This window comes from Corvus hawaiiensis, chromosome 3 (assembly GCF_020740725.1).
Source record: "Corvus hawaiiensis isolate bCorHaw1 chromosome 3, bCorHaw1.pri.cur, whole genome shotgun sequence".
Classification (NCBI taxonomy): Eukaryota; Metazoa; Chordata; class Aves; order Passeriformes; family Corvidae; genus Corvus; species Corvus hawaiiensis.
This window is the reverse complement of record NC_063215.1, coordinates 16,745,478-16,762,186: the sequence shown is the minus strand read 5'-3', so window position 1 is coordinate 16,762,186 and position 16,709 is coordinate 16,745,478.

Here is a 16,709-nt window from a genome sequence, read left to right as displayed (position 1 = left end):
CACTGTGTACTTGGACAGACACAATGTGTATTATATGCAGCTTGTAAAGCATGACACTCTTGGCCAGAACAGCACAAAAATTAACTGAAAAAGAACCTGTCCAGTGACTGGACAAGTACTTGCATACCTGAACTATTACAGCTGACTTCATTAACAATGTCAGACATTCTCATTTGCAAGACAACATCTCTCAGACAGGCATTTATATTCTCAGATTGCCCCTGAGTAGGTTTAGATAGACAGATAATAGATTACATATATAAGTGTATATTTGTATTTTCCAAGCACATGTGAAAGTTAAACCTGAAAACGCGAAGTGTCCTAATTTGAATAAGAAATTAAAAGCCCAAGGGAGTTCAGAGTAATTAGGGAGCTAAATGTCCATTAAAGTAAGGAAATGAAGAAATCTAAAAAAAAGATTTTCCTATCTAAATGCAAAAACATGAAGAAAAATCATAGTGTTACCTGCATGAGACCAGCCCTTTCCCTGGGCTGAATTACAGCAGTTAGGGATAGCTGCCCACCCAAGGACATTCAGAACACAGGAAGGTCCTGTGTCAGGCCATACCCATGTCCCGCTCAGCAGGACAACACTTCATCACTGCTACTCTTTCAGCAGGGTGATGGGGGTGAATCCTGCCTTGCAGCTCATCAACCTGTTCTGGTCCAGTGTTTGCTGTGATTCCTTGGCTTGTGCCTGACATCTTTCTCAGCTAGGTTTTGGATAAGTCAAAGACAACTTAGTTTCCAAGACTAGAAACAGTAACCCAGCATATCTCAGAAGATAACAAAGACGTTTGAAATATCCAGCAATCACTTAGACAAGTACTAAAAAATTTAACTTCAGTGTCACTTGTTTCTCCTGGACACTAACCAGAAAAGCAACACAGAAATTTTAATCTGTGGCAAACCAGGAGTCTGTACAGACAGCAGCACATAATGTGTCCAGCCCTGGCCTTGGTTCAGAGAATGAATTTACCCAAGTTCACATTCACCATATTATCAACTTCATCCCATGGCAAGGTCTTTCACAACTTTTGTATAAGCTGCCTGACCAGAGATAAGAACAAAACATGAAGGTTATACCTGCCCTTATAAACACAAGATCAGTGACCAACAAACCCCAGAAGAGCTGAGTCCTGACATATCAGCATGAATATCCGAAGTTTCCTAATAATTTCTTGCTATAATTTCTTGGATTTGCAATATCAGGCTAGAAGTCCTGTAAGAATAATGTGCAACAGCCTATTGCAGAGACAAGATGAGAACATTTCAGAGACTTCCAAAAGATTTAGTAATTTACAAATGGTTAAAGGAAAAGAGAGCTTGTATTTTATGAACACTGCCCCACCCATTCTTTGTTAAGATACTGACTAAGCCTCAATATGATAGAAAAGAAATTGAAGAGGTCTTTGCTTGGCAGTGGGTCGAGAACAGCTGTGAAAATAAGTGATGACTAGAGAGAGAGAGAAAATATATGAGGTACCAGTATGCCTTACTGTACTTTTAAATTTATGCTGCAGATGGTGGAGTGTTTTCGAATCTCAGCACTCTAAAATAACTAACCTGGCAGGTGCACACCTGGTGGACTTCTAAGGGGAGAGATACAGCCATTGTTATCATAGAAGATCCAGTACTTAAAGCTGAAGAACTGCAGGGCCATGCAGTTTTTGGTGGGTTTCTTTTATTTTTTCTTCCTTGGATGCCAAACCTACATATCAAGCCACAAGCAGAGAATAAAGTCTGTGTAAAAATGCATACACACATATACACATACTTGTCCATTTTCATGCACATTTCATGGGAGCACTTGGAGTTAATGGGAGAGTAGAACAGTCTAAACATTTAAAAATTTTTTTAAAACTTCTAATTCACTAGTTTTGGCATATCATTATCAGAAGTAGTGACAACAGGAAGGAGGCTCTACCTCCAGTTACAAAAAAAAATTTTAAATATCCCTCAACCGATGATTCTTTTCAACATCTGCCTCTTTTCTTTCCTTTCATAGAAAGCTTGCATGAATAATCAGACCACAGTGCTGCTGTTAATTGGAAAAATCATTAGTAAACTTCCAGGTGCTGTTTACTATATAACCATTGTAATTTTCTATCCTAAAATCAGCATCTCACCAACATCATTGTCTGCCCTGGGGCACAGGGATTGTGCAGCTTTTGCATTGTCAAAGGCAGTTGCAACCCCATTTGCTAGCAATGAAAGAAATGGATCCACACCTGCAGCGTTTGAGGCAATAATTCCTAATATTAGCCAGACCTCATGAGGAGAGGGCTTTTTTGCCAATCCTTTATGATTCAACACTTTACAATCCATTTGAAATCATTTAAATATTCTTTTATTTTGTTGCTCCTACCCCATGTTTATTCTTCCTTTCATTTCTCCCTTCTCCTGAAGCAGACCTATGCATAAAAGACATTGATCATACCACACCTATGCAGCTAAAGAAACAGAAGAATTAAAAACCACCTCTTATTTCAGAGTATTAATTATTAGACCTATCAAAGAAAAGGATAGAGAGATATTCTAAAATACAGCATGACCAAGTACAGATGAAATCCAAAGCTCTTTTGGAAATAACATTTGGTTTCTACCTCTCAAAAAAAAAGTTATTTCAAAGTCAGAATTGAATCTCTGGGCCAGAACAAATCATGTCTCCTAAACCAAACTACAGATAGCAAGATCTCAGCTGGTTCAAATCAGAATATTTTTCCTGACTTCAAGAAGTTTGCACCTGTTTGTGCCTACCTGGGCTCTGCCCTTCCATACTCTCAGCTATAACAACCAGCCTTCCACAAGTTCCTGGCCCTCTCAAAAATTACCTTGGAACTGACAGATTTACCTGTATCTGAACTGTCTCTTAAATTGTCATCTTCAGTTTCCCCAAGAGACTCTGCTCAGAACAATTCATTTAAAGAGAATTCAAACCATCTCAACCATAATGTGTTTTTCTGAGAAACTTCAAACAATGCTGCTAATCCAGAATTTGCTAGAGATTTAATAAAGTGAATTTCATCTTCAGTATCGTATACATAGCATTACTAGGTTAAAATTATTACTAAAACAACCGTCCCAATTATTTTTTATATAACATATTCCTGGTGGGTTCAGCTCTGAGTAGCTCTACCTAAACTCGAATTTACAACCTGTAGCATAGACAAAAGCACCTGTATACACTTAATTAGATACAGCATAAAAACAACGTGTGATTTAGTTGCTCATGTGAACTGGTTTGTAAGCAGTGAAAATGCTGGGAAGGAATAAAGGTCACAGCACTGTAACTCAAGGAAGACAGTGGAGGCCCTGCCTTTTTTAGTGCAGAGTCCCTCAAAACCTTTTGGGGTCTTGAGAACTGGTGAATACAGCCAATCTAAAAAGAAGAGAGACTGAGAATAGAAAACCAGAGGAGTTTTTCAGCAAGAGTGAGAGAGAAGACCAGTATGAAAAGGATGTATTGTTGGGGCTTCTTTCAGTGTAATGTGCTTTAAAAACAGCACTGTTCAGCAAAGCATTTAAGCATTTATTTAATGGCTAATGATTAAGATCAAGTCACTGGCACATAAACCCTGCCAAACCTAAGGTTGACACTCTCTGAAGTGCTTTATTGAACTGGGACCCAAGCAATACTGACTGAATTAGAAAGCAATTTTAAAAACTCTGAAAAATATCAGTGCCTGTAACAGATTGCATTGTCTTTCCTAATGAAGAAGTTTCTGCATTTTCATCAAAGGAATGATCAATAGTCTGGTAACATTTTCATCATTAATAGATATTTTCTATGTTTGGTCTTGCCTTTCAAGAATTCATCCACATAAACTTTCTTCTGATAACAAGAAAGTTGATCATATAAATATGTTCTTTGAAAGTACACTTTAATTTCTTAGCGTTTTCCTAATATACTATCTAAAAGATATGATTAAAATGCACAAAAGATAGTGCTGTGGAGCAGGTATTCACTTCACTGAGGACTATTTCCACACTTCTCAGATTTGGCCTATTTCTAGTTAAGGAATTTTATTTGTGACCCCAAAGCCTCCATAAGACACTTCAAATATTCAAAAAAAGTCAGATTTGATCTAGTGTTTTTAAACAGATTTACATCCTGAATCATCTTAAGGCAAACACCAAGTACTTGTATTTGTTTTTACTTTTACCTTTTACTCAATGGTAAAATGCCTTGAAATATAGGCAGAATTCATCTGGGAAGCCAGAGACTCCTGTACATCTGTGAAGGCTTTAATCTGACTTCTCAAGCTGTTAGTCTGATTCCAAGAACTTTGAAGTAAATGGAAAAAACTTTTACAGACATCAATATCTTTGATTCAGACCCTTTGGGTCTTCAGAGAAACTTCTGGAACAGAATGGCTATTGTGCTCTTTACCTGTAACACTGACTGTCTTTTGTATAAGAACTAGAAATTTATTTAAAATCTGCTCCATAAATAAGCTGCTATTTACAATAAGTAATACACAGTATCATTTCCCTCCTTGGCCTCCACATAGCATTGTTCCAGATACTCAATTGGAAGTTTTTAGTGGGTTTAATTTTCATAACTCTGTGAAGTTTGTTCCAAGATTTCCAGGTGTGTCTGATCACTGAGTTATTTGTCTTTAAATCTTTCAGGGTGAATTTTTGGTAGGTGCCAACCTTGCATGTGTCTGTTAATTGATGCTCTGCTTTCACCCATGGCAATTGCACTTCATCAGCCTGCCAGACTCTGAAAGCTTGAGCCAAATTAAAAGCCCACTGCTAGAGCTTTACATTTGGTAATTTTAAACCTCCATATTTAAGGTTGGCAAAATGTTTTGTGCTTCCCATCTTCAGCCCAGCCTTTGGAGGAAAAAAATAGATATGGTCTTAGTCACTGGCATATAAATTGTGCAAAAGCAATTTTGGAAATGCACAATTAATTTGTGGTGCTGAGATAATTCAAAATGTGAACTTGAACATCTCCAGATGTCAGATATCTTCTTTTGTATTTTGAGTTATGTTTACAAGTCTTATGACTTAAAAAGTTTCCTTCTGAAACTTTTATTTATTTAACTTCTGAAACTGATATTTTCCTATCTTCCATGCATTAAAAGGAGCTGAAGGGGTCATAAACTATGCTTAAAAGACTTATTTCAGATACTTTATGTGGTAGCTTGATATCTGGATGAAATCAAATACCACTTTCAGATAGCCCAAATGTATGAAGTATTTGGCTACATCTGCACCATGCAACAAAGCTAGCTGCCTTCATGAGATTCTCTTTTGTTTTAGACATATTTTGCTATATCATATTCTGTAGATTTCTGTATAATTGTGAAGTTACCATATCTAAAGACAACAATCAATATCTTGAAAAATATCCTGACCCAAACCAACACTAGCTTGATTTTATTCTTGTGTGGATAAAATCTTAGGGAAAATGCATATATTTTGTTGTCTTCTACCCATCGTCATTCAGATATCACTTCTCCTACTACTCTTGGGAAAGGTCATTTTCTGTTAGTCTGTGTAGGTGGTACAGGGATATAAATATTACTACTAATAATAAATTTATGGCACTTCTTTACCTCACATAATTTAAGCAATCATCCAATATATATCTGCCAGGGCCCTGAGGGCACAAACAGTAGTGTCCCATCCCAGCCTCTCTGGGACCTCACTCCACCCTGCTCAGGACCACATTGCAGCCCCCCAGGGCCTTCAGTCCCTGTCCCAGTGATGGTGCAGCAGTGCTGATCTCCAGCCCCATCTCTGCCTCCATCTCCTTTTAGTCCTGGTTGGAGGCCTTGCCTGTACTCTGGCCCTGATTCATCACTTGCTGTGTTGGGGTGTGTCAATGGACCCTGTTACCATCACCTTGGGACTGTGTCCTATGGGTGAGGGCACAGCCAGTGCTGGGTCATCTTCAGGTCTGGCCCTTCAACTCCAGCCCATGCTGCTCCCTCACATAACTGTACAACATACCATGGAGATTTAATTTATGCATTTCCTGAACTGATCCTAAGTATAAGAAAACATACCAAACTTACCAAGCTGCTCCACCAGGAATTACACCACCCTATGGAGATGAGTTTCATGGGAAATTAGGCATTGATTTCCACAATTATTTTTTTTAAAGTTATATTTTTAATTCACTGAGAAACTGGTAATGACACATCCTGCAGGATGAACAAGTTTGCAAAAGGTTTCTTGTCAGTTTTAGACTAAATTGTGTAAGGGACAGAAGAATGTTCCTTTTTGCACCTTAGGAAAACAACATTGACCTGATTCAGTCCATCTCATGAGACCTGAAGAATATAGTTAGGAATGTGGCAGCCTTAGACTCCCCTGCAGTCATTTTAAAAAGTTCCAAAAAGGAGTTCTTATGGCAACTCAATTCATTTTCCAAAGGGAAGGTGTTTTGCAGGAGGAAAGCTGTGTCTGTCTGTACCATCGCCACTACTGTAATCGCAGTTTGCTGCAGAAGGCAGGTGGTGACTTCCAGAGGGCTCTGTTTTGTGGTGATCTGTCCACACTTTGATAGCTTTCTCGGAGCACTGCTTGCATGAACCTTCATGAGAGGCACACAAGAGGAGGTGGGTGCCAACTTTCACTGTCTCTTTTGAGACATGGACCTGAGGCTGTCAAATAAGGTAGGAGGAGAGTGATTCAGAAAAAACAGCAGCCAGCAGTGTGTGCCTGACCTGTACAACTCCTTGGGACATGAATGTGTTCTGTTGTAGGCTGTGGATTGCAGCTGTGTACTGTTAGAGGCAACCAAATGCAGTGGCTTTGGCCCCCATGGGGATCCCTCTTGCCCCAGGGTCGCTCCTGTCCCCATGGATGCAAATCTGCCACAGTAGCAAGTCTCCAGGTCCAGCCAGTGGCAAGGCAGCGGGGTACATATTCCCAGAAGGCACAGATGCACACTGACATATGGCTGGCCCCATGGATCAGCACAGAGAACAGTGCCTTTGACAACACCCGCGCAAGCACACACTCCACTCAACACACATTGTTACAGTGCGGATACTGTAACATGCACACCAAACAAGGAGGCCATGGAAAAGAAATATATATGGACCGATCTTGACAGATGTTTCAGAGAGATGTTTATTTCTCCACCCACATGGCCGGGGCTCTGCCGAGGAACTGCTCAGTCACAAGACCCGAGGGTCCTTGCCCACGCAGGGGAACACAAAACAACCAATGGGAATGAGGCTGACCAGGGGCAGGGAAACCCCGTGTCTCCCCCCCAGGGCCCCTCTCCCAGGACCACATGGCAGGCGGGAAGGCCCCAACAACACATGAACAGCATGGAGGCTCAGTCCTGTTCATCTGCTCCAGCTATCTGGATTGAAATCCACTGGTGGAGCATGTAACCCCCAGTTTGGGTTTCCCCAGTAGCTGCTCTTAGACAGTCACTGGAATGGGGACCAGTGAGCCCCTTAGGCTGACAGCCTCTCATTCCAGTGGCTGGCTCTGAGACCTCTCCTCCCCACTAGCCAGTCCAACTTCAAGTTTTAAACAATCCAAAAATTCCCTTCCCTCCGCAACCCATAATAAGGCTATGTTCCTTTAGACAGTGGAACTCTAGTTTGCAGGGCATTGCAGGGAGTGTCTTGCACTCACTCCACTCAGCATTTGCTGGTGGATTTGCTGGTGGTCTCACCATTCTCCTTGGATGGTCTCAGGAATAGCTAATGTTTACATGCATTCAAAGGAGGAATGGCCAGAGTAATGAAGAATAAATTCATTGGAGATTAGCATATATCCAGGTCAGGAAGCCCACAAGCTGTAAGTGTTTGAAGGCTAGGAGAGTACTAAAAGTGTAATATATACTTGTTTCATTCTTAAACTCTTCCCTTGATAGCTGCTTTTTGTAGCTGTCCTAAACAAGGCACAGGGGAGATGAATCTTCAGTTTTGTCCAGGGTGGCTGTTATTGGAAGGCAATGCAGATCTGTCCCCTTCTGACACAAAGGAAAGACTTGGCTGAGATTGTAATGAGCATTCATCTCTGTCATGTCTTTGTCTACTTCAGTCCTGTTTCATGAGAAAATATTTCACATTTCTACTGCAAATGAAATTACAGAATGGTAGGAAAGAGGATGGTCTCCTTTATCACATAAAGATACTGGCAGAAGCAAGGAGGATGAGTGAGTCAAAGGGCAGGTAAGAAGGATAAACTGATTTGGGGAACATTTCCCATGTTGCAGATTTAAGACCAACCGTTAAGAGCTGTCATTCTCTTGGTTGGTCCTGTAGCACAGTACTTCCCACATTTTTACAAAGCTTATTTTAGCCTTCTTTTACCTGAGGATAGACCAAGACAATACACAAACCAAGGTACAGCAGAACAGGGAAGGTGAGTTACTCTGCAGCCTCTAGATCTTTTATCATAAGCTGCTTCTTCATTTAACATCTCCTCTGAGCCTTCCTCCATAAAGCATTATGTTTTTGCTCTGAATTGAAACTGAATTATTTGCTGTTTAATGTGTGAGGGTTTTTTACAGATTATTTAACGCACAATTTCTGTTTATAGTCCCAGGGTATATTCTAATCACCTTTGTTTACCTCATATTCCTTTCCTAATTAACTGACAACCTATTAGCATACATTTTTTTATCCCAGGAGTATTAATTATACATAATTTATATCATAAGCATTTATTCCTTATCAGTCAGCTGAATAAAACATTTACCTGTTTATAGCTACTTGAGGTTAACACTTTTATACAAAAAACTCACCTGAGACTTCCAATCAAATTATCAGATTTTTAATTTTCTGTTACATAATGATACTGTATTAGTCATTGTAGTATTTTATTCCACTCTAGGCTAAACAATCATTTAGTGGAGCAGAGTGTTGGCAGCATTAATTAACCAATGATACATGCTCAGTTGAACAATAGGCTGCAAATAATAAAAATGCAAGATGAGATAATGTATAGACCTTCTGTGTTAATTGTATGCTGGAGAGCAGTACTAAGGCCTACCCTCAACTGTACACATGTAGCTCAATGAGAGCTGTGCATCCAAGGGCAGGCTCTGGCTGACATGGCAGGATGGAACACTGTCACTCTCAGGCTGCAAAATTCCTCGTGTGAATTTTATCTTTGCTCATAACACTCAGTCGTTTCTGAATACAAACTGCAGAGCAACCAGGTGGAAAAAGGGGATATTCTATCACCTTAGGAAAATAAGCTGATAAAGATACTGTTGCGAGAAGCTTTGAATAACTGAGGGGGAAAAAAAAAAAAGTAGTAAGCTTAGACCATTGTGTTCTTAAGGGACTGGACTCAATTAGTTTATCCCAAGGCATACCATGCCTTTTTTGTCCTTATTGTCTCTGATTTTTTGACACCTGCCCCTCTCACTTCCATTTTCTCCTGAGTATTTAAGACTTTTTTTAATCCCTCTTGGGATTTCTGTACTACTCTCATGTTATTCACCTTTCATTATTATTTTCATATAGTGTCCTTTTTCACATTTGATTTTTATTTTCCATTTCACTTCCACTCCTGTGCCACTGGACTTTTAACCCTACAGCTTCTCACTGTATCTTCTGGTTCTTTCTCCCCTTCTCTTTGTTTCTGGCCTTCTCTCATATCACTGCCCCTGCACCCCTCTCTCCCTCAACATAGTTCTCTATTTACTTAGCTCTTACTTCATTTACTATTCATTATTCCCCTGTTCTTTGTACAACCATTGTGCCTTAGTACTCTGGCCATGGAGCAGGCTCCATTGTACCAGGCACTATAGAAACACAAAGCAAATCATGTGCCTCTGACCCATGCAGCCAGATACAAGAGAAGAAACTAGAGGAGACGATTCCTGGATCAAAAGAAAACCTTCTCCTTTCACCCCTGCATATAGATCATTCAATTTACTTTAGAAGGGGGAGAATAAGGACAGTGTTGTTAAACAAAAGTAGTCAAGGGTGGAAGCACATGAGTATTTTGGAGGAAAGAAAAGTACCAGAACAACACAGAAGAAAAATGTGGGCCAGAAATTTTCATGGTGGGTGATCTTTAAGGGCAAGAAGCACATAGAAAGACACGGAAAAGACCATACATGTATGATGCACTTTTCAAATGACAAAGGCATCCACTCATAACGGCCAGTTCTGTCTTGGGGTCAGGATTCATCTGACCAACTTAAACATCTAAAATCTGAGTTAGCTTCTTGTCAACCAACTAAGGGAGTTTCTGGGTTGCAATTCATCACTAATGTAAATGTCTAAAATAGGTAAGGTTGACTGAAACCTAAAAATGTGTCCACCTTTCCTTTATGACTGAAAATGAGCCTGACTACTTCAAATGTGGACTCTCTGAAAGCTTAAAGCTAGGCAAGAAGGACTCTTTAGGCATGTCCATAATAATAAATAAACTGGCCTGAGCCCTAACTTCATCCTTTCTGCTTCTGTGAGCCCAGCAGCTGACAGCCAAGGACACCCAGGTGCTGGAAGCCTGTGGGAGCCCTCCAACCATGCACACACTCAGATTTAAGAGCAACTCAGGGCTCTGCCATGGTTTCCTCCTCCTCCATCAGGAAGGATGGTGACATTGTACTGTCAGAAACCCATTAAGGCCCATTAATCTTCTTTACCCTGACTCAAATCTTATTGCTTTCTTTTACAACATTCATTTGCTAATTTGGGGTTCTCTACCTTGCTGTGTCTGGCCTCTTGATTGGAAATACTATTTTTAATTTGATTGAGATTTCACACAGTGCTCCAAACATAACCTCCATAAACCTCTAGGTTTTTAGGAGCAGAGCTGTCCTGGATTACAAGACAATGTCTGGTTTTTGTTAACACCATTAGTACATGATATTTCTATGCGAATTCCCATAGCTGTTAGGAGAAGGTGAAGACATTGGAATGTTCTTCTCCTGACCACTTCTTTGCTTCTTTTTTGCTAATATATTTTTTGTTCCTTAACACTAGTTTGCTTCTTCTATCAGTTTTTCTAAACTTAAAATCAAGCAGATAGGCTACTCCTGGTCACTAGTGACTTCAGTGTTTGAAGAGAGTTTCTTTGCTTACACAGATTGGTTGAAGACTGATCTTTACAATTACATAGGTCTCTGGAACTGACTGAAGTGATCTTTCTGGAAGGTGTTTGGCTTGTAGCAGAAGTAGGCACTGAAAAAAATCTCTTCAACTCCCACTTCCTTGCAGAATAGAAAGTAATTACTTTGAGTGTTGATGCTGCCACTGACCCCTCCTTCAGGATGGTCTTCCGGTTTCCCTTGATGTTTTTCCACTTTTTTTGACACTTGAAAAGGAGCCTTGCATTTTACAGAGGTTCAAATATTTGTCTGAATCAAATTCTCCCATATTCAGCACTAAGAGAGCAAGACCTGTGATTAACAGAGGGATGCAAACAGTATTGTAATTATCTGCTTTGTGACTTGCTGTATGCTGCTGTGTGCTGCTGAAATAGAGTGCTGAGGCCACCAGAAGATGAGAAGAACATCTCTCACCTCTCACAGCCTGTTAGAACAACAACCTGGATGCAGATGCTTGCTCCACAAACTCCTATCTCTCTTCCTTTGCCAGACTATGGGTTCATTTCTGTTCCTACGGCTGCCAAGCTGTGCTCTGTGTACCATCAGCAGGCCATGAGGTTGTGTTAATGATCAGCAGAAATCTAGTGGAATATAACAATCAGTCATTATGTCGCCTTTGTGTTCATTAAAAGCACAGACCCATAGGATACTTGGTGGCCAACAGGAATGGCCAACTAATTCCTGGGTCACCAGAAATGCTGAAGGTTGAACAGTAGCTTTGTGGTTCAAAAAGTGAAAAATTCTGTTTCAAGCTGTACAGCTGTTTTAAATTGTACCAGATATGACATCAAATCCCAAATAACAACTTAGCAAGTTTTCTGCCTGCATCTTTTTAGAACACTCTCTGGTTAGTTTCTTGGTGAAATTGAGGTTTCAAGGGTTTTCACTTAGGACACAGATGGCTCTCTAGAGGAAGGCACAAGGTCAACTTTTCCAATTTCAGCTGCTTAAAATTAAGCGTCGTGCTCTATAGTGAGGCCTTTACGTAGTTTAATTTTTACTGAGGTGAATCCCATAAAGCAGCCAAGATTAAAATCTAAAATAATCCTTTCTCAGGTCCTGAGGAGTGAAACTGCCTTGAGCAAGTTTACATGAGATGTTTAGTGTTCAGACCCACCAGCTGTCAATGCTGACTCCATTTTCTGTCCTACAGTAAGCACCAGGCCTAGCTGAAAACACACATTCATTGTGTGTTATCCCCACTTTACTGTCAGGAGCCCAAATTCTCCCTCAGATATCCAAGTACCTCTTGATGCACATAGTCAGTGACTGTCCTTCCTCATACATACCTCTTAAAAAAACCCAAAATAATGCAAAACATACACTTTCAACCTTTGGAGCCCTGAAATGGAGGACCCCCAAACTGTTGGACATTTTTATCATTACAACCAGTTCTTCATCAGTTACAGCATTTCTTTTGGTCTCTGAGCTTAGATATCACATTGTGTCTTTTGCTGTAAGAGACAAAAGTTCAAATTATTTCACAAAAATCAAAGACCATATAAGGATGTGGATATGGAAGTGTTAATGGCTGGACCCAATGATTTTAGAGGTCTTTTCCAACATATATGATTCTATGATTGTATAAGTATCTCCTGAAAGAAGAAAATTCACACCTTAAATAGAGTTTGACTTGCTCCTTATGCAGGCAATGCTTCTGACCCAATACACAGTTTATCAGAAATCTCCATTGGAGCAAATTGACTTGATCCCATTCAGTGAACAGTCATAAAATGTAGGAATGATTTCTTCCCATTTGACCACTTCCTAGTGTTCTGTGAAATAAACCTAACATTTATGTTCCAGAATCAAAGCCCAATTTCAAAAAAAATCCCACAAATTAAACAGTCTTTCAGAATTACAGCACAATTTAATTATCTCAGGCTGTATCTAATGTTGGGATGTGCCATTATATGGAGTATGAGATACCTTATGGCATTCTGGATGCTTTGATTGCATTTTATGACTAAAGCAACTTCATTGGTTTTAAAATTAAAATCAGCTTCACTTAAGTTGCCTGAAGGAAGCATTTAATTCCTTTTGCTTTAAGAAAGTAAACTGCCAAATCAGTATTTAGGTTACAAAGTCTAGAGGGAAATCTGTCCAAGAAATAAAAACTGCAGTTGTCACAGAAAATGATCAGTTAATAAGGGGCTGTCCACAAAACGTATGCAGCAATTTGAGTTGTCTTCAAAAGTCAAGAGAATGCTGTGCAATTCATGAATTTAGTATGAATACTGATATATATTTGTCATTTCGCTTGAAAAAGTAGCTCCTAAAGTGACATTGCTTAAGTGGAAATTTCAATGTCTCATAAAAACCCAGCAGCTTTCTAGCCCTCACATTTGTGGCAAAAAAGTCGAATCACATCACAGAAACACAAATCAGAAAACAATTTCTTTTTAAATCTCACAATTTTTAAGTTTCATGATTACTGAGTGCTTGAGGTTGATAATATTTCATTATCCCAGTCCCCTGATAACATTTTTAGCCTGAAAAATAGTGTGGAAGTCCATTACGAAAACATAGCAAAATGCACAATCTCACTATAAATAGTCTGTTGGGCAGGTTTATGAAAGAAGGATCACATACTCAACAGGCACAACATAGAGGAGGGTGATGCTGCTCCATAGCCCACTGGCTTTTCAGAAGAAAGCTTCCACTATGCTATATAAGCGACTGAGAAGATGAAGCTTCTTAAATACTTTGCCTCCATCCCTCAGTTTATTATTTGGCTGTTCAACGGATTATGAAACCTGTGTGTTTCAGGAGTAACTGGGGGAGGTAATTGTCCTGGGTTGCAGTGTATTCTATTACCATCCCCATCAGCCGTTGAAATCAGGTGGGACAGTGTTTCCTTGCCTCCTCCCCCCAGACTATCTTTCTGTTAATTGCCCATCATTGTCCTGCCACATGACTCAGAGGTAACTCCCTCTGGACTATCTTCTGTTAATGAGCCTAATCAACACTTGGCCTCATGACTCATTACCCCATTGTGAGATGCTCCACCCAGAGGGAGGAACCAAGCATCCCATCGTGGATATAATCTGAGGCTGAACACCAGAGACACTGGCTTCCCACTGGATTTCTAGAGGACAGGAGCTACACAGCCACCATTGGACTTCCTGAGGAAGAGCAGACCCTTTTACTACAGGATCACTGCTTCAGAGGACTGCAGCCACCATTCTACCAGACTGCTACCACCACCCTGCCTAACAGGGTGTCAGGTTGTACCTTGACTCTGTCAGTTTGACAGTGTTTTCTTTTACTTTTTTTTTTTTTTTCCCCCCTTTTCTTTAATTTCCATTAAATTGTTATTCTGACTTGGTGCCTCCTACTGGTTTGTTTTCAAACTAGTACAGTAATGCATGCTTAAAACATCCCATTTTGGCAAACTGTTTTCAATGAAAAATAGTAGCAGGAAATGTGGAAGCCTCCTTTACATCTGGCTTAGAACCTAGAGATCCTGATCACCCACCTTTTATCACTCATCTCTTTATTTTTTCATTCATTCTTCCTTCCTTGTCCAGGTTTTGTCCTCTTCTTCCTCACTTATCTTTGCTTTCCATTCTTATCTTTTCATAGAGAGCAATTCTCAAGTCATTTGGTGAATTTTGAAATTCAGCAAAAATTTGAAATTTTGAAATCTCCCACCCCAACAGCAGCTCTACTCTTCCTGCTAGCTGCCTCCAGGAGCTGGCAGCAAAGCAATCTAGATGAAACAATTGCTTTCAGAAATGCTCTTTTGGATTTTTTCATGCAGGAAGGGAATTCCAATAGCCACTGTGGAAACTCCATGGACCTTTCCAATTCCCAATGAAGAGACTTCTAAGCCTAATCCATCAGAAATCCTTAGCAGCTGCTGGACCACAAATATCTGGCTGCTCTGCAGACCACATATGGTAGTGGATGCTTCAATAATGAGTGAGAGATCTCTTGTCCACATCAACTGCACAAAACTTAATTACATTTCACCTTGTCTCTTTCCCAGAAATAGATCAGCTACATGGAAGATAAAATAATATCCCTGGAAAAAGGACGATGGAAGAGTATTTGGTCATTGCAAATACTACTGGAAACAAGGAAAAAAATTCAGTTTCTAATCAACAGTTTTTTCTAATATCTCCTCCTCTGTTGAATAATGATAGGCAAAGGTGTATCTTTCCACAAATGGGGTTTTTTGTGAAGCATTCTCTGGTAATACATATTTTTGTGTTGTTCAAACAGAAGACATATTTTGCTATTTCTTGAAAAGTCACACAATTTACTCTGGGAATTTCTGCCTATCCTGATTTCTGTTCCAGAACCACTCAAATTGAGAGAGCTGAGTGCTTCCCTTTGTATGAATATATATGAAGCTAAACTGGGGTATTGTGAAAAACAGTTCACAAAGCCAGTAGAAAGCTATATATAAAATGATATTCTCATTTCAGATGAAGCCTGAGACAAAAAGGATATAGGTAAACACAGCTGCAACATTTTTAGGCATATAATCAAAGACACAAAAAAATATTGGAAAACTATGTTAATTATTGTAATTAAAATGTGAACAGTATTGATGGAAAATATCTTTAAAGCATATAAAATCAAAACAAATCTTTTAACATATGGGAATTTATTCTAGAGGAAAGATATGCCAGAACAAAAGTACCAGTTACCTACTTGCTTCTTACTGATAGTAGAAGCTGAAACTTAAGAGAGAAGCAAGAAATAGAAGAAATGCTCCTCAGTTCTGGTTCATGGAATCTTCTACTTTATGAAGAAATGGGAAACTAGCATCAAAACAATAACAGAAGGGGTTTTTTTAAATGTTCTGTGCTAAGACACTTGCCTCTCCATCTGCAGCTCCAATGCCATTCCCTTCTTATATTGTGTTTATCAGTTTCTTTCCTTCCTTCTTTTTAAGTCTTTTGATTCTGATCTTTTCCTTATTCCCTGTAGATATTTTCCCTTCATCTCTTTGTGAATGTCGTAGCAAGTTAGTACATGTTCAGCTTTCAGCTGGAGTTGCTTCCACTGGGCTTAAGCAGAAGTGTAAAATGAAATTGATCTGTGGAAGACCCTTAAGTTCCCTATGCAGTCTGTGGAGACTGGCAAGCTCTCACCAGATGGAGTCACATTCCAAATAGAAGCCAGACTAGACAGTTTGGTGTTCCAAAAGATGCCATGACTGTGCAGGCAGCTTGAGACAGCCACACACCTGAAGTAGGTCCCTATCAATTCTTTGTCATTCCATGGAAGATATTGAAGGCCCCACAGAAGAACTTCCACTGCTTTGTCTTTCTTAGGTTCATGCTTTTTTTTTTTTAATATATAACACCAACGCTTTGCTCTCCAGGGTGCTTCTATTCAACAGGATCCCAACAACAATCTTCAATTCAACAGTCACAACATCAGACTAGGAATAGTTTTGAAACCTAATGTGTCACATGGCATATACCCACCCAAAGGTGGCACGTACCCACCCAAAGGACTAAAATTACTACATACTACTCTACTGTCTACCCCTTGCCATGGCTCCAGTCATACCAGAATAAACCCAGCTACAGACCTGATAAATCCCCTTTCAAAGTGGGAAATGCAGTGGCCTTGACACCACCATTATCAATGGCTTGCAAGTACAGTGGGATGGGGACCACATTCTGCACTTCAG